General features: G+C 44.1%; 1 pseudogene; it reads right to left on the minus strand.

Moving 5' to 3' along the window:
- The window catches only part of LOC127449532 (dynein beta chain, ciliary-like), a 39,865-nt pseudogene extending 15,955 nt beyond the window's left edge, over positions 1 to 23,910 (minus strand).
- Positions 23,911 to 24,606: the final 696 nt, after the last annotated feature.

The raw sequence follows: 24,606 nt of genomic DNA on the forward strand, positions 1-24,606 counted from the left end.
ATCTGCAGAGAAGAATAGCAGAAAATCCCCAAATCCAGGTGTGCAAAGCTTGTCGCATCATACCCAAAAAGACATGAGGCTGTAATCGCTGCCAAAGTTGCTTCAACTAAGTACTGAGTTAAGGGTCTAAATACTTATGTCAATGTGATATTTCAGTTTTGTCTTTTTAATAAATTTGCAAAGTTATTTAAAATCTGGCTTTTGCTTTGTCATTATGGGGTATGGAGCGTAGATTGATGTGAAAAATAAGCATTTTAGCATTAGGCTGCAACATAATAAAATGTGAAAAAATGAAGGGGTCTGAATACTTTATGGATGCACTGTACCATACTATTTACATTATAGGTATCTGAAGTATTGTCTAAGCATCTGGAACCTTTTGAATGAAACTTAATTTAATTGACACCTTAATAGGACTGATTATTTAGACTTATTATGACTAGTTACTTATTCTAGGACTAGTTATACCAGTCTGACAGTATCCATGAGTAGACCATTTTACTGAAATGGGACCTTGCTAGTGATTTTTTTTTTTTCCTACTCCATAACAGGCATTGTTTTCCTTTCATCAGGATCTTAATAATTTAAGTAATCTTTAGGAATATCTTAAGGCAAACATTGCCTTTTTCTTCTTTTTTTCTAAACATCATTCGAAAAGAACATATTGCACAGGAGGAAACGTAGTCAGTCGTTTATTGGAGGTCCAGACTTAAAAGCACTTCATGTATTTGCCTATAAATTTACAGTGCAATGACATATAAGGACAAATAACACCTTGGATGTCTTCTCATTACTATGGTTAAGTCAATGTAGCTAGTCTTTCTAAAAAAAAAAAATTTTTTTTAAATCCAAATAATAAATTATAGTATTTGTTTTGAAAAAATAGTAGGCTAAACACATTTTGAAACTTTAACTACAACTGCCACAGTTGTAATAAAATTTAAGTCTAACAGGTTCCTCCTTTAGATTGTTAATTTAAAACTTAACATATTTATACATTTTATATCAAAATACCACAGATACTGTTACTGCTGTAAACTCGTGATTAAGTAAGGGTGATATGTAATTTGAAAAACTTAACCTCTCTTTTCCTCTGTGCTGTTTATAATGTTGGGCTGTCTAGCTGTTCAAGAGGTCTCCTCCACAGTGCTTAAAACTAGTAAATTCTCAGTAGAATTGAAATGGGTCGCATACATTTTGTCATCTGTGCCGTGATATCGAGGGAAGCCCAGTGTCTCACTTGCGTAAGTAATCCGCTCTGTGTTATATCCTATAGGTTGACGTGCGCGCTCCAGCACTACAGTAGAACAAAGCAGAGCAGATTACTTTCTGTGCACAAGTGGTTCTGTGATGGCTCACGCGAAAACATAGCATATTTAGCGCGTGTAAAATGTGGGTTGAATATCATTTAGTCAGCTCAACACCTGGGCAGTTGATCTGAAAAAGGCATTTGCGCTGCGTAGCTGAAGCCTGGTTTTCATGTGATCGTGGTGCGAGCCAGTACCACTGGCGCACGTGAAGTGATCTGCTCTGGAGTTCCAAACAGAAAACATTAAGGGCTGGACCAAAACCAATGTTTTGGCCTAGTGACACCTCTGATGTCCCAGAGTTAGGGCCCCTGCTACCTCCTATGAACAATTCCAGGCACCTTTGTACAATGGGCCATCTCTGGTGACAACCAAACACCTGCTAATGCCAGCACAACACAAGTCTATTTTTCAAGTGATTTTCAGGTGTGAGCTTCATTTACATAATTGCCTGCCAGCAGGTGAGAAACAGAGCGCACATTAGCGTTTGTCAGTGGGAGGTCGTTAATCACACAAGTTCTGTCAGAACTCCCTGCTGAGTTAATGGCTTCAAAAACTGAAAAAGCGCATCAGGATTGCTTGAAGAAATTGCTTTGTTGCTGGGGAGGGCTCTTGTGTTCTCTTTAAGTGACCAATGAGCTTCTTACTTTACTGATGAACTGACAAGATGTCAAGCTGATCTGAATGTTTTCATCGCACTCAGCTGCATATCATCACAAATGCTGATTGTAATCCAAAGTGATTCTGTCACCAAACGTTTCTCCTACACTAAAATGACTAATGAAATTTAGAAAGTGGAGACACTACAGCCTGTTTTTATTGAATGTAATTTCTTTACATTCAATAAAAACAAGCCTCGAGGGGATAAATACAAAATCACACACTATCAAAAGGTAAGTTACTCCATGAATCACATCCTAAATCACTCTTTTACACGTGTTTATGCTCACGCAGTATTCCTGCTGTTATTTCTGTAAGCTCCATGTGACAGGGAATCAGAGACAGAGAGTTCCAGTGAGTTGATATGTTTGTCACCCCTCAACCATTATGTATCAGCAAGTGTGTCATACCTCCAACTGAAGAGAGAGAGAGATCTCAGCAAAACAATCTGCATGTGTGACAACCTCAGCTAAAATCGAGTTGTTTGGAGTCTGCTAGTGTGGCACCAGCATAAGCTAATGGAAGGATTGCAGTTTTGTTTGTTAATATGTCATCCTCCGAGCATCGAGCAATGGAATGCCTTTATAGCCGGAGTTTGGAGATATTAAGTTGGAATATCCCACATCTGACTTTGAATGGAATGCAGCATCAATATGGTCATAAAAGAAGAATTTATTACTCCATGCCTACATTAGTGCCAAGATGACAGGGACTTCTGCATACCATACCATATTAGGATGCTAGCCTAAACTCTGTATAAAGTATATGAATAATGTTTAATCTGATAAGACATAGATAATAATAAATTGATTATTATGAAAATATAGGGTTTGTCTATATTGTCCAAGTGCTCTTTGGTATTTTTATGTGTTTACTGACAATTCTGCAGCTGTCACTTCAGAAGATCTGCACAGCTGTCATCTGCAGCACGCTGGAAATTCTATAAATAATATGTTTTCTACCTCATTCTTTGAACGGAATCCACATGAGATCAGTAAAAAAAGCTGTGATTATGATTGCAAGTAAGATATATGCAGTAAATAATGTGTAATTTGTCATGTTTACATTCAGCGTTCATGGAGCATTGAAGTCAGAAGTTTACATACACTTAGGTTGAAGTCATTAAAACTAATTTTTTAACCACTCCACAGATTTCATATTAGCAAACTATAGTTTTGCCAAGTCATTTATGACATCTACTTTGTGCATGACATGAGTATTTTTTCCAACAATTGTTTACAGACAGATTGTTTCACTTTAAATTGACTATATCATAATTCCAGTGGGTCAGAAGTTTACAAATACTAAGTTAACTGTGCCTTTAAGCAGCTTGGAAAATTCTAGAAAATGATGTCAAGCCTTTAGGCAATTAGCCAGTTAGCTTCTGCTAGCCTAACTGGCTAATTGGAGTCAATTGGAGATGTACCTGTGGATGTATTTTAAGGCCTAACTCAGTTCCTCTTTCCTTGACATCATGGAAAAATCAAAAGAAATCAGCCAAGACCTCAGAAAAAAAATGTGTACCTCCACAAGTCTGGTTCATCCTTGGGAGCAATTTTCAAACGCCTGAAGGTACCGCGTTCATCTGTACAAAAAATCGTACGCAAGTATAAACACCATGGGACCACACAGCCATCATACTGCTCAGGAAGGAAACGCATTCTGTCTCCTAGAGATGAACATAGTTTGGTGCGAAAAGTGCAAATCAATCCGAGAACAACAGCAAAGGACCTTGTGAAGATGCTGGAGGAAACAGGTAGACAAGTATCTATATCCACAGTAAAACGATTCCTATATCGACATAACCTGAAAGGCTGCTCAGCAAGGAAGAAGCCACTGCTCCAAAACCGCCATAAAAAAGCCAGACTACAGTTTGCAAGTGCACATGGAGAAAAAGATCTTACTTTTTGGAGAGAAGTCCTCTGGTCTGATTAAACAAAAATTAAACTGTTTGGCCATAATGACCATCGTTATGTTTGGAGGAAAGAGGGTGAGGCTTGCAAGCCAAAGAACACCATCCCAACCGTGAAGCATGGGGGTGGCAGCATCATGTTGTGGGGGTGCATTGCTGCAGGAGGTACTGGTGCACTTCACAAAATAGATGGCATCATGAGGAAGGAAAATTATGTGGATATACGTTGAAGCAACATCTCAAAATATCAGCCAGGAAGTTAAAGCTTGGTTGCAAATGGGTCTTCCAAATGGACAATAACCCCAAGCATACCTCCAAAGTTGTGGTAAAATGGCTGAAGGACAACAAAGTCAAGGTATTGGAGTGGTCATCACAAAGCCCTGACCTCAATCCAATAGGAAATTTGTGGGCAGAACTGAAAAAGCATTTGCGAGCAAGGAGGCCTACAAACCTGACTCAGTTACACCAGTTCTGTCTGGATGAATGGACCAAAATTCCAGCAACTTATTGTGAGAAGTTTGTGGAAGGCTACCCAAAACGTTTGACCCAAGTTAAACAATTTAAAGGCAATGCTACCAAATACTAACAAAGTGTATGTAAACTTCTGACCCACTGGGAATGTGATGAAAGAAATAAAAGCTGAAATAAATCATTCTCTCTACTATTATTCTGACATTTCACATTCTTAAAATAAATTAGTGATCCTAACTGGCCTAAAACAGGGAATGTTTTCTACAATTAAACTGAAAAACTGTGTTTACATGTATTTGGCTAAGGTCTATGTAAACCTCTGACTTCAACTGTATGTGGCCATAATCATCTAACAAAGCACAATTTTAAAGTTACCATTCTCAAATTTGAAACAGAACATTATCAGGCTTGTGCCTTAAGCTCCATTGTGTTACCTGCCCTTCTTGAGGGTAGTGGATCAATAACCGGTTCAATTGTCTCCTCCAGATTCTCAATCAATTTAGGTCCCCCTGAGACCACTGCCTGTTCTATCACATCCACGCACTTGCAGCAATAATGTCACAGATACACAGACAAATTAACACAGACACAGGCAAATTGAATTAGATAGCACTAAGTATTGCTGTCTTTAAGACAACAGGAAAGAGCATCAGCACATTTAGCTTCCATAATGTGACATACTTTTGAGTGAAAATAATGTAGGACAGGAGTTGGTTTAATCAATCCACCTAATTATAAAGATTATGAAAAAAAAAAAAAAATCTTCAGAATAATGTGTATATGAATGAATGAATCATGCACAATAAGACCAGAGACATTTATTTAGAAAGTGAACTGAGTCAATTTTGAACAAAACAAAAAACAAACAAGAATTCTAAAAAAAAAAGAAAAAACATACATATAATAATAATTTTCAGGTTGTGTTAAACGTCCTGTGACATTATTCAATTATAACAGTATCTCAACATTATAGTTTACCGGTCACTCACCCCTTCTGGCTGAGGTTAATGACCTTGAGGCTGTTGCCATAGCGACTCTTGAGCCACTTGATGCCCTGTAGCTGGGGGTCAATGAGCAGTGGCCAGCGCTCACAGTTGGCCAATATAGTGGCATTCTGGGTAGACATCTCTTCACCCGGCAAGCCCTCGTTATTCCACTGAGCAACCCTAGTGTCATCCGTTAAATGGAATTGGGATCTAAACCCTCAGTCATAGGGACAGGCACCTGAAAACAGGATGATAAATTCATTTAGGACAGTGAATAGACATTTATTTCCTTATGCAGAGTTTGCCTCTGTTTCTACAGAAAATACATTATTTAAATTTGAATTGGACTGAAGGCACAGGCTTACAATGTTTTAACTTCCCTACACTTACACTGTTTCAATGCTACATAATACACAACGCTTGGATTTGCAGACAGAATATAAGGTACACACACCTTCTGTGTGCGCAGGTAAGGCATCCAGAGGTTATGGAGTATTTCATGTCTGTACCTCTTTGAGAAGGAGCCAGCTTACGGATTCCTGCTCATGGTACTGAGCTACAGAATGAGCCCAGCGCACATTTTCTGACTAAAACACACACACACACACAATGTTCATAAATACACAAGAACCCCAAAAATGCCCTGTTCCTGATATTTAAGCTAATCAGGGGTCTTCTACAGGGGTCCGTGGCAGTGCTACAGGGCGTTTGCCAATTCTTGATAGATCAGCTGTGTATTTACAGGTTTATTTGTTTAACTATTTAATTAGTTCACATTTTTAACCATCATGATTGACATAATTAAATTAAACAGTGCTTCTACTACAACCAGTCTGAAATATTGCACTGTACTCTAATGATCTGAACAATGTTAAAGGAAAGTTCCGGGTTCAGTACAAGTTAAGCTCAATCGACAGCATTTGTGACATAATACTGATTACCACAAAAATTCTCTTTCCTTCTTTTCTTTAAAAAAAAAAAAAAAAAAAAACAAAAGCAAAAATCGAGCTGAACTTTTGCTTTGGTGTAAGTTATCTCAAAGTTGCATTTTTGTTTAACATACACTGGTGGCTAAAAGTTTGGAATAATGTACAGATTTTGCTCTTATGGAAAGAAATTGGTACTTTTATTCACCAAAGTGGCATTCAACTGATCACAATATATAGTCAGGACATTAATAATGTGAAAAATTACTATTACACATGTTGGTGCAGCTATCCTTATGAGGACTCTCCATAGACATGATTTATATACTGTACACATTACAGATTCTATTCCCTAACCCTAACCCTACCCCTAAACCTAACCCTCACAAAAAACTCTGCATTTGTACATTTAAAAAAAAAAAAAATCATTTAGTATGTTTTTTTTAAATCAATTTATGAATTATGGGGACCCTAGAAATGTCCTCATAAACCACATTTATAGCATGACATCCTTGTAATTAATTGTAACTCAAAATAAATATAAAATAAATAAACAGAAAGGCTTTTGCTTCTAAAGGGAATCAGATGTTCAGAATTAATGTCAAATAATTTCACATACAGGATAAATCTAAAAGGCTAAAAAATGTTGCACACTGCTAAGTTAAATGTCAGCAGATTTGAAATAGAAACATTTGTAAATATCATGAAACCCATGAGGGTAGATCTCAAATACAGACCCACACACACACAATCAATTCAACTTCAATTACTGTAAATGTCATCTCTACACACACACACTCACTTTACTCATGACAACTTTAGCTGCATTCCAGCTGCTGTCTTTAGGGATTCAGCCGTTAGGAGACAGCAGCACCAGCACAGCGCCAGACACATTAGTAACGATGGCAGGAGGGTTTGGAAATGTCCATTAAGCTACACACATGCATATACGCACATATACAATTACTTCGCACATAAACAAAACAAAACAAAACTTTGGAGCAAAATGGGCATCAGTGCAAATCTGTTTTGATGGAATTCCTATGAGGCATTTGGATAGTCAGTGCAAGGGTGGTCCAATAATTATATCTAAACAGAAGACACACACCCTGTTGAGTGTGTTAAGTGCTGCATTAGCTGCCTGTAAGGCTGGTACTGCTTTTGCCAGGTCTGCTTCATTCTCCTGCTGCTGTCTAGTCACTTCTGCCTGGATCACTTCTACCTGATGCATACACACATTTCACAATCATTATGATCTGCACCCAGTTGCAAAAACCCTTTACCTTGAAAGAATAGTTCACCCAAAAATAAAAATTAATAGCATAAAACTCCAGTGGTTTAATCCATGTCTTCTGAAGCCATCCAGTAAATTTTGGATGAGAACAGACCACAGTATAATTCCTTTTTCACTATAAACCTTGACATCAGCAGTCTTCTTGGCGATCATGATTTCAAGTTTGATTTCACTTTCTTGCGCTTGCTTATGTGTCAAGCACTAGGAAGTGTAATCAAGCTTGTAATCATGATGGTGCTTAGAGACTGCAATGGCTTAATGTACAGTTTTCACCCCAAATCATTTAGATCGCTTCAGCAGACATGGATTAAACCACTGGAGTCCAAAATGGATTACTTTTATGCTGCCTTTATATGCTTTTTGGAGCTTAAAAGTTTTGGTCATACCTTCATTCTGGACCAGAGCTGAAATATTCTTCTAAAAATATGTGTTTGTGTTCAGCAGAAGAAAGAAAGTCATACACATCTGGGATGGCTTGAGGGTGAGTAAATAATGAGAGAATTTTCATTTTTGGGTGAACTATCCCTTTAAGACAATCCTCTCCTTTAAAAAGTTCATTGATCAAAAAATTATACTGTGTGATGCATTTGCTACACTCCTCTCCTGACTGAGTTTCTCACTCTGCTGGCTGATTTTATCGATGAGATAACTAACTCTCTTAGGAGGAGGAAGCGGGAGCCAGATAAATAATCCAACGTAAGTCTCTTTATTCACAATACTTCTCAGCTTAACACAAACACACACACACACAGCTTCGTGTGTCGTTCGTCTGTCACTTACTCCCCCCCCACCCCCCACCCCCGGAAGCACATATCAAAGCACCTTAAAGTCGTCCATAACACTCGTGCCTTAGTTCTCAATTCTTCTGAAGTCATATAGTGTGTTGTGCGAGGGAAAGACAGAAATTTAAGAGTTAATTCACCTTCACTCTGAAACTGGCACGCACTCAAGAATAACCTTGTTTACATGAGTGCACCTGACTTCAATGCTTTGGGCTGTCAAGAGCTGTGCTCGCAGGATGCGCTGTGGTGCCAGGCTAAAGTTTAAAGGCAGAGGAAAATAAATGTGTATTATGTGTATTTTCACTACTTCTGTTGAATGTGTGAAAGTGAACGAGATTTGAGGATGAGTCAGTCTTCCGCACCCCCCTTGCAATACCTGAATAATTGAATAATGACCATCACTACAGGGTAATTTTGAATATCCCCGTGCACACACCTTACCTTCACCCTCCGGCCTGTATCCAAAGCCTTGGACTGAACCAAGCTTTGGTGAATGGAGGATTGATTACAACCTGAATCCACCAAGGCTTGGTATGTACCCCCCTTAATACTCACAGGTATCCGGTACGCTCCTGCTCGATCGGGGGTGGCCTGTGGCGCGTCGGGGATCCGGACCAATGTCTCCACCTTCATCGCAGGGCATCGGTCCTGGAAGTGCCCAGGCTCCCCGCAGCTCCAGTAGACCGGCCCTGACTTCACGCCCACACCCACAGGACCGGGTAACCGGTTTTGGAGTCATAATTCCCTGTTTCCGAGGAATAGGAACAGGACGAGGGGAAGGAGAAGGGCTGGGAGGAGAGAGGGAAGCAGAGAGAGAGAAGAAGAGTGCTCGCCGGCCCCTGAATACGCCGCCATATGGTCCTCAGCCAGCTGGACCGTCCCATCCAGCGACAACGGTCGGTGGCACTGGACCCACTCCGCTGTCCTTTCGGTAGCCGGTAGATGAACTGCTCCAGTACCACCAGGTCGATCACTGCCATGGTGTCGCATTTGGCTGCCAGCAGCCACTGCCAGCAGGTGTCACGGAGCTGTTGGGCAAAGGCAAACAGGCTGTCGATCTCGCCTAGTGTCAGCGAGCGGAAGCACAGGTGGTGCTGCTTTGCGCCGCGGCCGACCCGTTGCAAGATGGCTCACTTCAAGTCCTTGTACACCAGGAGGTTGGATGCAGGAAGGTGTTGGGCCATGATTTGGGCTTCCCCGACAACAGCGGCAGTAGGCGGGACGCCCACTGGGTGTTTGGCCACTTCCACGCTCCAGCCATCCGCTCAAAGAGCTAGAAGAAAGCCTCCGGGTCGTCCTGAGGTCCCATCTTCAGGAGCGTGACGGAAGGCATGGCCATAAGGGAGTCTGGGGTCACGGCTGAAGACCCCTCCTGGTGTACCAAGATCCGTAACACCTGCCAGTCCTCCGCTTGAGCCTGGAGGAGCACCTGGATCCACTGCTCCTGTTTCATACGCAGGTCAAGCAGAGCCTGATGTTGTGTTTGGTGGATGCCGGCGAGGGTCTTGAACAGTTCGGCGAGCGGCAAAGACTCCATGACAGCATTTTCTTCCTCCTAATTCCCAGGTTTCGGCACCACTATGACAGATCACTAACTCTCTTAGAAGGAGGAAGCGGGAGCCGGATAAATAATTCTACCTAAATCTCTTTATTCACAATACTTTTCAACTTAACACAAACGGGTACCTTTTTAGCTCAACATAAACGCACACACAGCTTCGTGTGTCGCTCTCTCTCTCCCCTCCAGCGGTCTGGACTTCCCTCTTATCCCTCTCCAGCTCTCACTGTAACACAGAACAGCAGTTAGAGATAATTTCCCACAGGTGTCAATCCTTACAATTCTCCTGGCCTTGCTCTCCACAGACGTCGCTCGGCCACGCCCACAGGTTAAAGAGTTGTTAAAGGCTGAAATGCTAGGACTTGTGTTTTACCTGCAATTATTTGGAATCTGTGCGTATTTGTATGTTTATTTGTATTATTGTGTAGTTTTTGCATCTGTGTAGTGTGTGCATGTGTGTGAGAATAAGTATAAATGTGTGCATTTGTTTCGCTATACATGTAAGGACTTAATTTCTGTAAAAGTCTTCACAAATATAGTAAACCTTTTAAAACCTATTTGCATCTACAGTCCTCACTAGTAAAAAAAAAAAAAAAGGCTCATACATGAGCCAAACAATGTCTTAATTGGTGTTGGATTTGTCTTATTACAAAGTAATTTATTAACTACACTTTTTAGTAAAGAAAAGTAGCGTAGCGCATTACATTTCAAATTCTTGAAGATTACAGTTACTGACTTTCAAATAAGTTAATTACTTTTAATTCCTTGGTTTACACATATTTCTAAAATAATATTATATATGTAGAATACATTTAAAACTTGTTAATATGTACCTGTGTATCTGTTTGCATTTTGTGACTGCTGAAAGGTGTGCGTTCCCAAATGAGTCAATGAACATGGGAGAAATATAGAAAATATTTTGAATTCGCTGAGTGGCAAAACAAAAGTATGAATTGAAAAGTGTTTTAGAAAGCAACTTAATAAGTAATGTGATTACTTTTCCGATTAATTAATCAATAAATTCAGTAATCTGGTTACCATGTTAGAGTAGTAATTAGTCATTTGTAGTGAATTACTTTTTTTGAGTAACTACTCAACACTTTTCTCAGTTGACCCGTCGGTGGGTCCAAAAGGAACGCTATATCTCAAAAAAAGTTTACACTTAAAACTCTGTATACATAAGTCAGGCATATAGGGTATCAGTTGCTTATCTTAGGGTTTGAACTTTTCATAGATGACCATCATTTCTGCATTTATGTTACATAAAATAACAAAATAAGGCCTGAAAATATCTGTGTAACAAATAAGCACCACCTAGTGGTAATGTGTTATGAAATATTAAAATGAATATAAAAGTCTTTCAAATAGCACTTAAAAAGACAAATAATACCACAGTTCGAAAGATTTTCAAAAGAATCACAAAGTGAAAATTGATTTCTGTTAGGCATTAAATACAAACATCTCTTTTATGCGCCGATCACTGCTGCTGTAAGCCCAAAATAGCTAAAAATGTTATATCTTCTCTTACCTTAACCAGATTTCTACTAAATGAGCCATTTTGTACTCGTCTGTGAGCTTGCTTAAGTGAATAATCCAATGTTATATCTTAGACGTCCAGAACAAAATATGCAGTCCAGCAGGAAAAGCATGCTAAACAAATCATCAGAAATATATGTTATTGACTATTGATGATGAAATGTTATATGTCAGGACAGTCAAACAGGAGGATCACAGCTTTCTAATGACATCTAGATTGAGCTTCTAGTCCACTCAGAGGCCGAGATATTTGATGAAACAATGGGGGTGGTGCATGAACCGGAAATTAGACTGAATGTTTATGGATGAGCACATCTGTGAGGGCTAAAATGCATTACAGCGCCACCTACATTTCAGTTCTGTATATTGTGATGGAGAGTGATAGAGGAAAAATTCTTTTTTTAGCACTTCCTGCTATCTAGTGGAATAAAATAAGACTTTTTGGAGGGAGATAGAATGAACCTAACCAGAATTACATGCTTACATTATGTTATAGAATTGATTTAAAAAATGTACTGGTTTAAATGGACTGGCGCCTTCTTATCTTTCTAACCTGTTGTGTATAAACAAACATGTTAGATGTCCAAGTTCATCTGATCAGAGATGGTTCCCAGGTCAAGACTAAAGCTTAGGGGCGACCATGCTTTGGTGGTAGCTTGCCAAAAGCTATGAAACAGTCTACCTGCATTTATCAGATCTGCTTCCACAATATTTTAATTTAAGTCTCAAATCTGAAAAATGAGACACATTTTTGGCAAGTATTAAAAAAACAGATGCCTGTAAGGGTTGTTTATGGTGAAGAAATTATAATTAGCTTAATTTAAGAGCAATAGAAGTCAATGTCATGTCCTCAGAAGCATAAGCAAACAATCATGTGTGAATGTATGTAGCTGTTAATATGAAGTTGACCTGTGAAGCAGTGGTCAGTAATTTCAACAGGCCGTTCTCCAGGCGCTCCATCTTCTGACTAAGCTCTCTTATTTTTGTCCCCAGCAGGTTGCCATAGAGTTTCATGAACTCCAGGAAGCTCTTGGGTGTGGTGTAGTTTTTCATTCTGCTGGTATTTTACACTCACTTCATTCACACTAGTGTGAACGAATGAGATGAACTCACTGATAGAGACTCTCACCACAGGCTACAGGAGAGAAAAACATGGATTAATGACAATAACATCTCTCTATTCATTTTACCTAATCTAACTGTGTTGCTATTAATGAACATGGGCTATATCCAAATTTGCATACCGTCTGTACTGTATAAAGTATACAAGATTAGGATTAGTGCTTCCCATATCATAGTATGTACTGTATACTAATGGTGCCTGGATGGTATACAGTACCTGGGGATTTTTAAAGTGTGTATCTGTACATGCTTTTTGGCCAAACACATTGTAGAATGTCCCAATAATGATGTACCATTTCACTACTTACTCAAAAGTATGTATTTTTCCATCAGCATTGAAGTGCATACTTCTGACAGGCATAGAAGTATGTAAATCAGAACGCAACCATGGTCTAATTTATTGTATACACTTCCTCCTTGCTGGTCACCTCTCACTTCCAGACCAGAGATGTTCTGTATGAAAGTGCTGCTGACAGACTCCAGTGCATGCTGGGGCCAAGGATGAAACCAGTCAATAGCCACGCAGTTCACAAGAGCCAGAAACTTCCATGCATGTGTGTGAAGAGTGAAGCCGACTGGAGAGAAACACAGCACCACCAACAGTGCAGGAGGGTGTGACATCAGAGTGACAAAAGCATATGCAAACGACAAATACTTAGGATAAAAAGAGAGAGTGTTTGTATATTTGTCAATAAAAGGACCTTCAGCTGTCTGCGTATGCGGTCAATAAAGAAGTTCCAGCAGTTCTCTCATGTGTCCAGCAAACCCTCAACTGTGCACGGATAGAGGCGGAGATCATATCTCCCTCCTCCTCACTGAACAGGTCTGGGATATCGCCTACACAAACACACGTATAAATGCAAATGTACTGTACCAAGAGCAACTGACAGGATTGAGAGGAAGAAGAGAAGGTGAGAGGTGTTTGAGTGGTGTACCTGATTCCAACATGTCGTTTATAAGCACCAGGAATCTGAGCATCTGTGTGCAGGAAAACTGTGCCAATGTTCTTTACTCCCACCTTTATGTAAAGAGCCACTATATCACTCTAGAGAAACAGATAGAGAAGAAGGTAATAAAAGATTGAAAATGTTAGAAAGAGTGAGAGATGATAATAGAGTGAAGGATAAAGGCTGGAGTATACTCTGTTTTTCCAGAGTTTCGGGTTGTCTTGCATAGAGTCGAGCACTCAGCCTTTCAAAGTATACTCTTTTGACTGCAAAATAATACGACTTTCGAATCATGCACACTAAAACTGGAAACGCCTCGAAGACTGTGCTGATTACGAAATTTGTGTCACACATGTCAATCAGCAATGCAGACAACCGCAGCATATTTTGGCCTTCAGAAAGAAGGAGAATATGATATTTAGCAGGGCTCAACAATAAGCATGGCCTGGGGCCATGTAACGAGTGGCTGCTGGCAGACAATGATGAAGACAATGACGATTAAGTGACGAACCCAACTGCAGTTTATTTTCCAAACGTGGAATCCCAAAACCCTGACTACAAACGTGAACTAAACATAAACATGAACTTGATTTGACTAAAACTAGACTTGACAAAACTTTACTTGACTTAAACTGGACTATACATAAACTTGACTTGGCTTGACTAGAGCAAAACAAAGTTACATTCACATCTACAATACTTGACAAAGGACAATGGAAAACATGAGGGCTTAAATACATGGACATTGAAGAACATAACCAATGAACTGTGACATGGCATTGAGCAGGCTGAGGCATTGGTGTGACATGGCATGGAGCAGGCTGAGGCATTGCTGTGACATGGCATGGAGCAGGCCATGACGTGGAACTCTGGCTCAGTGGCCATGTCGTGGAACTCTGGCTTGGCGGTCATGTCGTGGAACTCTGGCTCGGCATCTGCCTCCCCCACGGTGAACGAGGAACCAATAATCTGCAGGGCAGGGTCGATATATTGAGCCAGGTTGTGAGTATTCTGACCGCCTGGCATCAGAAAAGAGATGGGCTCATTCAGTCCAAATTGGAAACAGTCCTTAAGGGCCACCTCATTAAAATCCACCTGGCATGCCAAAGCACAAATGTCCTCTACATAATCCTCCAGGGGACGACTCCCCTGACGTAGGCGAAGAAGCCGAACTGCTGGGTTCATTATGGGTGGTCAAGTATTTCTGTAAAGAGTGGCTGCTGGCAAAGACAATGACGAAGACGATGAAGTGACAAACCCAAGTGCAGTTTATTTTCCAAACGTGGAATCCCAAAACCCTGACTACAAATGTGAACTAAACATAAACATGAACTTGATTTGACTAAAACTAGACTTGACAAAACTTGACTTGACTTAAACTAGACTAGACATAAACTTGACTTAAACTAGTCTAGACATAAACTTGACTTGACTTGACTTGACTAGAACAAAACAATCAAGTTACATTCACATTTACAATACTTGACAAAGGACAATGGAAACCATGAGGGCTTAAATACATGGACATGAGAGAACCAATGAACAAACAGAACTCTAAACAAGATAATCAAACAATGAACCAATGAAAACAAGACACTTGAACATGGAGGGAAAACAGGACATCACCTGACTAGGGACACATGACATGAAATAGGAAATAAACTTTACAAAATAAAAGACATGAAATACATGAACACACACATTAATATTACAGGCCATTGTGAGAGAATTTTGGGCCAGTTGATCTGTCATTTGCTCTACATTTGTCTTTTTATTCGCATGACATTAAGCATCAGTGAACACAACCAGCATTACGTTACATGGAAGGTTCTTTGTGCCATTGCATGGAAGGTTATTTTATATGATTAACGAATGTGAGATATAGTGACAACGTAGCAAATTTAACTGCGTTATCACTACATCTCATATTCGTTGATCATATTTACATGTTTTTATGTCTTCCAAACTTAGCTTGGCTTTCTGTGGTGTTCTGAACATAGATTCCCTATCTGTCACTCACTCGACATTGTGTCGATGTAGTGACACTAGGGGTCACACTTGGGAGCCCCAAACACCTCTGCTTTTTTGAAAAAAGGCCAGTGAGAATTGGTGAGTGGAATTTGCATGCCACTCCCCCGGACATACGGGTATAAAAGGAGCTGCTATGCAACCACTCATTCAGATTTTTTCTTCGGAGCTGTAGCGGTTCTATTCATTGAGCTAAATTCATCCGCCGAGTTCATTCTCCTCTCTCTGCTGGATCTTACGGCGTAATTCAGCGGCTACTCCCCCTCTGCATCTGTGGTTTGCAGAGAACGCCCCTGGGCACTTCGGCAGAACATTTAAAAGAGTATATTCTAAAAGAGTATATTTTCATTCTGAAAGAGCGGCACACACGGAATGTCTTTTTAAAGACACGTCTTTTAAAAGACGCCTTTCCGTTTGTGTGTTATTCCTGGTTGCAGTCGTTATCTCTCCGCTTCCTATGGCCACGATCACTGTCTTACGTGTCTGGGCACTGCCCATGCGGAGACATCATTCGTGGATGAGGCATGTCCTCATTGCAAGAACATGACCATGGAAACGTTGCGGTCGTGCCCCAGCGGCTCCCTGCACCGGTCCTTCTACCTACAGGTTTGAGGCCGCGTCAGTTAGTCAGGGAGCGATTTGGAGACATCAATGGAACAACTTCCGTCGGCTATCCTCCCACGGACCTCCCATTCCCCAGCACGCTCGCTTGCCCTGATTGGGTTCTCGTACGAGACCGGTGGCTCATCTCAGCATGAGTTCGACTTCTCGTTCGGAGCTCCGGAAGACAATGAGTTATCGAGCACAGCATTGTAGAGAGGGCTCGTCCAGTTTGACGCAGAGGTTTCAGCTCGGCTTCCTCCTTCGGGAACGGTCGCCCAGCCTCATGCCGACGCGGAAATTACAGACGTGCTTTCCCGGGCAGCCACGAGCGTCAGGCTAGAGTGGAACCCTCCACCCTCCCCTGAACCCTCATGGCTCGACGATCGGTTCCTGGGCACGGGGCGCTGCCAACGGCCATGCCCCGCCCCCGTTCCTTTCTTCACGGAAGTGCATAAGGAGCTGACAAGATCGTGGGAGGCACCTTTTACTGCCCGGTCCTGGACTTTCAGCTCCCCCGCTCTCACTACCCTCGATGGCGGAGTGGCCAGGGGGTATTAGGTGATCCCCCAGGTGGACAAGGCGCTCGCGGTGCACTTGTGTCCGCAGAGCACCACCACCTGGCATGGGCGCCCGAGACTCCCGTCCAGGGCCTGTAGGTTTACATCGTCCCTGACGGCTAGAGCCTACAGTGCCACTGGGCAAGCCGCCTCCGCCCTGCACGCCATGGCTCTCCTGAAAGTACACCAAGCCAAGGTGCTAAAAGAACTGCACGAGGGTAGTTCTGACCCGGGATTGATGCAGGAACTGCGCTCGGTGACCGACATCGCTCTCCGGGCAACGAAGGTCATGGTGCGGTCTCTCGGGCAGGCGATGTCCACCCTGGTGGTCCAGGAGCGCCATCTTTTGCTCAACTTGGTCGAGATGGGAGAAGCAGACAAGGCATGGTTCCTTGACGCCCCCATTTCCCAGGTTGGCCTGTTTGGCGGCGCTATCGAGGACTTTGCCGAGCAGTTCTCGGCGGTGAAGAAGCAGATGGAGGTTTTACAACATATGCTACCCCGGCGTGGCTTAACCCCGCACCCTGTCTGCTCGTCGCCAATGGCGTCCTCCTGCAGCAACAACACCGGCTCCGCCGCAGCCCACTCCCGTGGCCTGGCTCCGGCGTGGAGCCCTCCGCAGGAAGCAGACTCACGGCCGGCCGCTAAGAACCCGAGGAAGGCTTCGAAGCACCCCTGAGACGGGCGACCCAGGGGCGAGGAGATCCACTTCTCTGGGCTGGTCGACAGACCACTCCATCCCCCGGTGGAGGGCCAAGAGGAGAATCTTTTGTCGCCGCATGCCCAGGAGGCTGCAGCACCCAAAAGCCTGACAAGAGAATGGTTCCCTTGTCTCCTGGGTCACATATCCAGTGCGCACAGCCACCGTCCCATTTTGGCAGGTATGGCGCTCTAGCGGCGGACCCCTCGCCCCTGTGCGCCCAGCTGTGGCACAAACACGCCCACACGGGATTGTTTCCAGTGGACTACGGGGACGAGATTCCTCCTCCCCCCTCCTCGACCAATCTTATGGTGGGCGGCAGGAGCCAGGTAAGTGCTTCGATGTCCCTGGACTCAGCATGGCCACGGGGCTCGAGTCCCCTCGACGTGGCACCTCGGGCTCCGCCGGTACGTCCGACGAGATCATTCCCTTGGTCCCCCTCGCCCGGAGTTTGGGCGCATGGCTCGCGCATTCCAACCCATCGCAAAGGCTGACCCGGACCATCCAACTCGGCTACGCAATTCAGTTCGCCAGGCGCCCGCCCAGGTTCAGCAGCCTCCGCTTCACCTCAGTGAAGGGCAAGAATGTCGCTACCTTGCGTGCGGAGATCGCTACCCTTTTGCGCAAAGGCGTGATAGAACCTGTCCCTCCAGCCGAGATGAAGTAAGGGTTCTACAGCCCTTAATTCATCATACCAAAGGCGGTGGGTTGCGACCAATCCTGGACCTGCAAGTACTGAACCGGGCTTTGCACAGACTCCCATTCAAGATGCTGACGCAAAAATGCATTCTAGCGAGCGTCCAACATCTAGATTGGTTCGCGGCGGTAGACCTGAAGGACACATACTTCCACGTCTCGGTCGTACCTCGACACATACCCTTCCTGCGGTTTGCCTTTGAGGGCCAGGTGTACCAGTACAAGGTCCACCCCTTTGGCCTGTCCTTGTCCCCTCACATCTTCATGAAGGTCATGGAGGCAGCCCTTGCCCCGCTAAGGGAAGTGGGCATCCGCATTCTCAACTATCTCAACGACTGGCTGATCTTAGATCATGCTCGAGAGTTGCTATGTGCACACAGGGACCTCGTGCTCCGGCACCTCAACCGACTGGGGCTTCGGGTCAACTGGGAAAAGAGCAAGCTCTCCCCGGTTCAGAGCATCTCTTTTCTCGGTCTGGAGTTGGACTCAGTCTCGATGACAGCGCACCTCACGAACGAGCACGCACAGTTGGTGCTGAACTGTCTGAAGGCATTCAGATAAAAAACAGCGGTTCCACTGAAACACTTTCAGAGGCTCCTGGGGCATATGGCATCCTCAGCGGTGGCCACACCGCTCGGGTTGATGCATATGAGACCACTTCAGCACTGGCTTCGGACTCAAGTCCCGAGATGGGCATGGTGCCATGGGACACATCATGTGACCATCACGCCGGTCTGGCATTTCTATGGGCAGGGGTTCCCCTAGAGCAGGTCTCCAGGCGCGTCGTGGTTACAACAGACGCCTCCAGATGGGCTGGGGTGCCGTATGCAATGGGCACACAGCTGCCAGCTCTTGGACTGGCCCACAGCTGCATTGGCACATCAACTGCCTAGAGTTGTTGGTAGTACTGTTTGCCTTGCGGAGGTTTCGACCATTGATCCAGGGCAAGCACGTGTTGGTCCGGACGGACAACATAGCGACGGTAGCTTACATCAACCGCCAAGGCGGTCTACGCTCCCATTGCATGTCACAACTCGCCCACCGTCTCCTCCTCTGGAGTCAGAAGCACCTCAAGTCGCTACGAGCCACTCACATCCCAGGCGACCTCAACACCGCAGCAGATGTGCTGTCACATCAGGTTACCCTCAGGGGAGAGTGGAGACTCCACCCTCAGGTGGTCCAGCTGATTTGGAGTCGATTCGGTCAAGCACAGGTAGACCGAATTTGCTTCCTGGGAATCCTCACACTGCCGCTTTGGTACGCCCTGACTGAGGCACCTCTCGGTATAGACGTGTTGGCACACAGCTGGCCCCCTGGACTACGCAAGTATGCGTTTCCCCAGTGAGCCTATTTGCACAGACCCTGTGCAAGGTCAGAGAGGACGGGGAGAAAGTCATCCTAGTAGCACCCTACTGGCCCACCCAGACATGGTTCTCAGATCTCACACTCCTCACGACAGCACCCCCAAGGCGAATTCCCCTAAGGAAGGATCTAATTTCTCAGGGATGGGGCACCATCTGGCACCCGCGACCAGACCTCTGGAATCTCCACGTCTGGCCCTTGGATGGGACGTGGAGGACTTAAGTGGCCTACCACCCGTGGTGGTAGACACGTCACTCAGGCTAGAGCTCCCTCTATGAGGTGCCCGTATGCCTTGAAGTGGCGTCTGTTTGCTAAGTGGTGTTCTTCCCAACGCAAAGACCCCCAGAGATGCGCAGTCGGATCGGTGCTTTCCTTCCTGCAGGAGAGGTTGGAGGGGTGGCTGTCCCCCTCCACTTTGAAGGTGTATGTAGCTGCTATTTCGGCTCATCACGATGCAGTAGATGGTAAGTACTTGGGGAAACACGACTTGATCATCAGATTCCAGAGAGGCGCTAGGAGATTTAACCCCTCTAGACCACGCCACGTTCCCCCGTGGGACCTCTCTGTAGTCCTTCAGGGTCTTCGGGGAGCTCCCTTTGAGCCCTTGGAGTCAGCTGAGCTTAAGGCACTCTCTTTGAAGTCTGCCCTCCTGACTGCGTTCATTTCCATCAAGAGGGTAGGGGACCTGCAAGCGTTCTCTGCCAGCGAATCGTGCCTGGAGTTTAGTCCGGGTTACTCTCACGTGATCCTGAGACCCCGATCAGGCTATGTGCCCAAGGTTCCCACGACCCCTTTTAGGGATCAGGTGGTGAACCTGCAAACGCTGTCCCAGGAGGAGGCAGACCCAGCCTTCGCGTTGCTGTGTCCGGTGTGAGCTTTACACATCTATTTGGATCGCACGCAGAGCTTTAGAAGCTCCGAGCAGCTCTTTGTCTGCTATGGGGGACAGCGGAAAGGAAGCGGTGTCTCCAAACAGAGGATCGCCCACTAGGTCATTGACACCATCGCTATGGCATATCAAGCTCAGGATGTGCCACCCCCTGCGGGGTTACGAGCCCACTCTACCAGGAGTGTGGCAGCCTCCTGGGCCCTGGCCAGTGGCGCCTCTTTGGCAGACATCTGCAGAGCAGCGGGCTGGGCAACACCCAACTCCTTTGCGAGGTTCTACAATCTCTGGGTTGAGCTGGTCTCATCTCAAGTAGTGGCAGGCACGAGCAGGTAAGTTCCGGGACAACTGGCCGGGTGTACCGCTTGCATATAGCGCCTTCCCCTCCCTTGAGGGGAAGACGTGCGCTCTTGACTCCCAGTAGTGTTCACAGACTGTGATCCCTGGATGACTTTCCTCCTTAGCCCTGTGGCAGTTGAGTTTTGTGGAGAAACTCACTGCCGGCTCAGTAAGTGTGCTAACGAGGCCCTGTACTGAGGTAGGTGCTCCGCATGTGCTGGTTTCCCTGAAGGCAACCCCATGTGATATTTTCCGCAAAGTCATTTCCCTGTCGGTAAACTGCATCTTCCTTGGGCAGGGGCCCCTCTGCCCCCGGTCGCCATGCTTTGTAGAAACTCCTCCCACTTCGGGTAGGACCTACCATGGGACCTCTCCACATGAAATACTTCCGACAAGGCTCAGTAAAGACCATGTGACGTATTTCCACTCAAAATACCCCCCCTTTCTCTGGGCGGGGTGTGGTCTCTGCGGTGTCTTCCCCTTGGGAGTGACACCCCCCCGACGCAGACACTTATGGCTCCCAGTCAGTTAACAAATTCCACTCTTTTTGGGGAGAAAAGAGAGGGAAAAGAGGCCTCGGCTGGGCTAGCCTGTCCCTATAGTTGGGCAGTCGACTTGTTCCTGATGGACCGTTCGACGCTCATAAGAGCATTGGGGGAGGTTACGTGATGGCCTGGTGCGCTGGCTACGAGGCACACAGCAGTCTGCCCGTCACACACCGCCAGTTCACGCAACACAGTTCAGCTAGTTGTGGCGTTTTGTATAGGGACCCCTAGTGTCACTACATCGACATAACATCGAGTGAGTGACAGATAGGCAACGTCCTGGTTACTTTCGTAACCTCCGTTCCCTGATGGAGGGAACGAGACGTTGTGTCCCTCTTGCCACAACGCTGAACTACCCACTGAAATGGCCAGGACCTGGTCTCGGCTCCTCAGCACAAAACCTGAATGAGTGGTTGCATACCAGCTCCTTTTATACCCGTATGTCTGGGGGAGTGGCATGCAAATTCCACTCGCCAATTCTCATTGGCCTTTTTTCAAAAGAGTGGCACCGAGTGTCACTACATCGACACAATGTCTCGTTCCATCCATCAGGGAACGAAGGTTACGAAAGTAACCAGGACGTTACCCATAGCCGAGGGTTGGCTCTGTATTGGTGGTTATGGCTACCTGTAGTCGAGGGTTTGATATGTATTGATTTTTATGGTTACCTGTAGGCTGGGGTTTAATATATATTGGTTGTTATGGTTACCTGCAGCAAAGAGTTGTAAATATTTTGGTTGTAATGGTTACCTGTAGCTAAGAGCTGCATATCTATTGGTAGTTATTGTTAGCTTTAGTTGTGTGTTGGATATGTGTTGGTTGTTACAGTTACCTCCACTCGAGGGTTGGATATTTATTGGCTTTTATGGTTGCATGTAGTGGCAGAATGGTCATGTATTGGTTGTTATGGTTACCTGTAGCTAAGAGTTGGATATGTATTGGCTGTACTGGTCACCTCTACTCAAGGGTTGGATATGTATTGCTTGTTATGGTTACTTGTAGCCAAGAGCTACATATGTATTGCTTGTTATGTTTACCTGTATTTGAGGAATGGATATGTATTGCTTGTTATGGTTGTGTATTGCTTGTTATGGTGTATGTATTAGTTGTTATGGTTGCCTGTAGTCGAGGGTTGACTGAGAAGCTTCCTGCTTTTGGGATCATGCAGGTGATGTGCTCACAATTATGAATCTCCTTTAGGGCCAGGCTCTCACGCTCATACCTACCAAACACACACAAACACACACACACACATACAGAAATACAATTATTCCGAAAGCAGGTTTAAAGACAAGCCTGTATGCACTATTTCAGCACACATTCACAGACACACATTTTCTCATACCAATGGGAGTAGTACAGGTTTTGTCTGATCAGGGTGTGAGGTTGGACTGTGCCATAAGCATCTACCTCAGGCATGTTTAGATCATCCACAAAGTAGATGAACTTTTTAGTGCCAGTAAGTTCCATCCTGCCTTCTTCTCCCGTGGCTTCTCCAGCACACCTACAGCAAAACACCAGAACAGATAGAGTGTGTAAAGTACAGTATCTGTGAGATATTTTTTTTTATGGTGATTTCCTTCTACATGCCTGAAAGCATGTTTTTCAGTGTGGTCCAAAAGTTGTGTTTGAAACAGTTTAAGAGAACAAAAATGAGCAGGAAGGGAGACGAGTAAAGAGCATTGTTATATACATGTACATTATGAGCATCATTCATATAAATTGCAGAACCTAATGATTACGAATATGACATATTTTTTGTTTTCTTGGAACTGAATGCGTTAACTCAGATTTGTTTTTTCTTTTTTTTATTAATCAAGATTAAATATTTTAATCAAATGACAACCCTAGTAAAAATGCAAAAAAAATAAAAATAAAAAATAATAATAATTATGAGGGCTAGGGAACGGAACATATAATTAGCTCAGAATAAAACAGTAGAAGTCAATGGAAAGTACCCTAAAAGACAGAAAAACAAACATGTGTGTAATAATTTAATGGAACTTTAGCCACCATGAATTCCTCTTTGAGTCTGGAGATCTTGCTCAGACCAGGACTGGGTTTTCCAAAAGCATCGCAAGCTTAAGTTGATCGTAGAGACCATTGGTGCCAATGGTTTGTACGATCTAATCAGGCTTACGATGCTTTTGGGAAACCCAGCCCAGGATGGTTTCCCCATGCCAGTGTTTCCCACCGGCATCACTGGCTTGCCTTTTAGCAGGAGCAACTCGATGAAGTACGTCAGACAGATCGTCTCCACTGAGTGCACTAATACTGTCCGTACACATGTACAGGACATCATCTGTTTTCTGGTCAACAGCTGAGCAAAGGAGGGGAGTTTTTACAGCTCTTTAAAGGTGAAATGTGGAAATTTTTTCTATGTTAAAATACTTTCTCCTATCTCAGCTATCAGTAAGCCATTAGTAGGTTGATTTCCCCAAAAAGTGTACACACTGTGGCGCAATCAAACAGAGACTGAGACCACTTTGACCTTAAGACTTAGATTGTTTTTTAATGTAAAACAAAGAATGCAGGTAATATTTTCTGTATTTTTTGTTTTTGACCTGCAAAGGGATGTCAGGTTCCAACTCAAAGGGAGGTGTGCGTTCACTCCAGGGTGTAAACCGTTTAGTGTTAGGGTCAATGTAGTAATCAAACACTGAACCCTGAGAGGGAAACTTCACAGCATACATCTCCAGCTTGCCACATTACTGTCATTCATAATGAAGGTCAGAGTGTCTCAAACACAGATCCAACACTCTCCCTCAACAATCCTTTTATTATACTGTGAATCAATTTGTTTTTGTGTGTGTTGTGTTGCAGCATGTTGTTTCATAAGAATATAGGGACAGTATTTGACATAAAACATAAACAATTAAGAAGTAGGAAATGGGTGTGAGAAATAGGTCAGTAATTTGAGTACTGCCACTCATGAACTCCAGCCTAGATCCTTAGGGTTCACATAAAGAATTCAAGAAATGCATCTCAAGGGGGCCTGGGTAGCTCAGTGAGTACTGACATTGACTACCACCCCTGGAGTTGTGAGTTCAAATCCAGGGTATGCTAAAATGACTGCAGCCAGGTCTCCTAAGCAACCAAATTGGCCTGGTTACTAGGGAGGGTAGAGTCACATGGGGTAACCTCCTCATGGTTGCAATTAGTGGTTCTTGCTCTCAATGGGGAGTCTGTCTCCATGAGAGCTGATTCTGCTTGGGCACAACCCAGACAGAGAATGCAGCTCTCATGCTGATCTGATGGTGGGATGTGCCTCTTGCACAAGGAACACTTACAGAACAACATCTTTAAAAAGATGTGAACACATAAGCAACTATTTTAGATATATATACACTGGCAGCCAAAAGTTTGGAATAATGTACAGATTTTGCTCT

This window comes from Myxocyprinus asiaticus, chromosome 12, assembly GCF_019703515.2.
Source record: "Myxocyprinus asiaticus isolate MX2 ecotype Aquarium Trade chromosome 12, UBuf_Myxa_2, whole genome shotgun sequence".
Lineage (NCBI taxonomy): Eukaryota > Metazoa > Chordata > Actinopteri > Cypriniformes > Catostomidae > Myxocyprinus > Myxocyprinus asiaticus.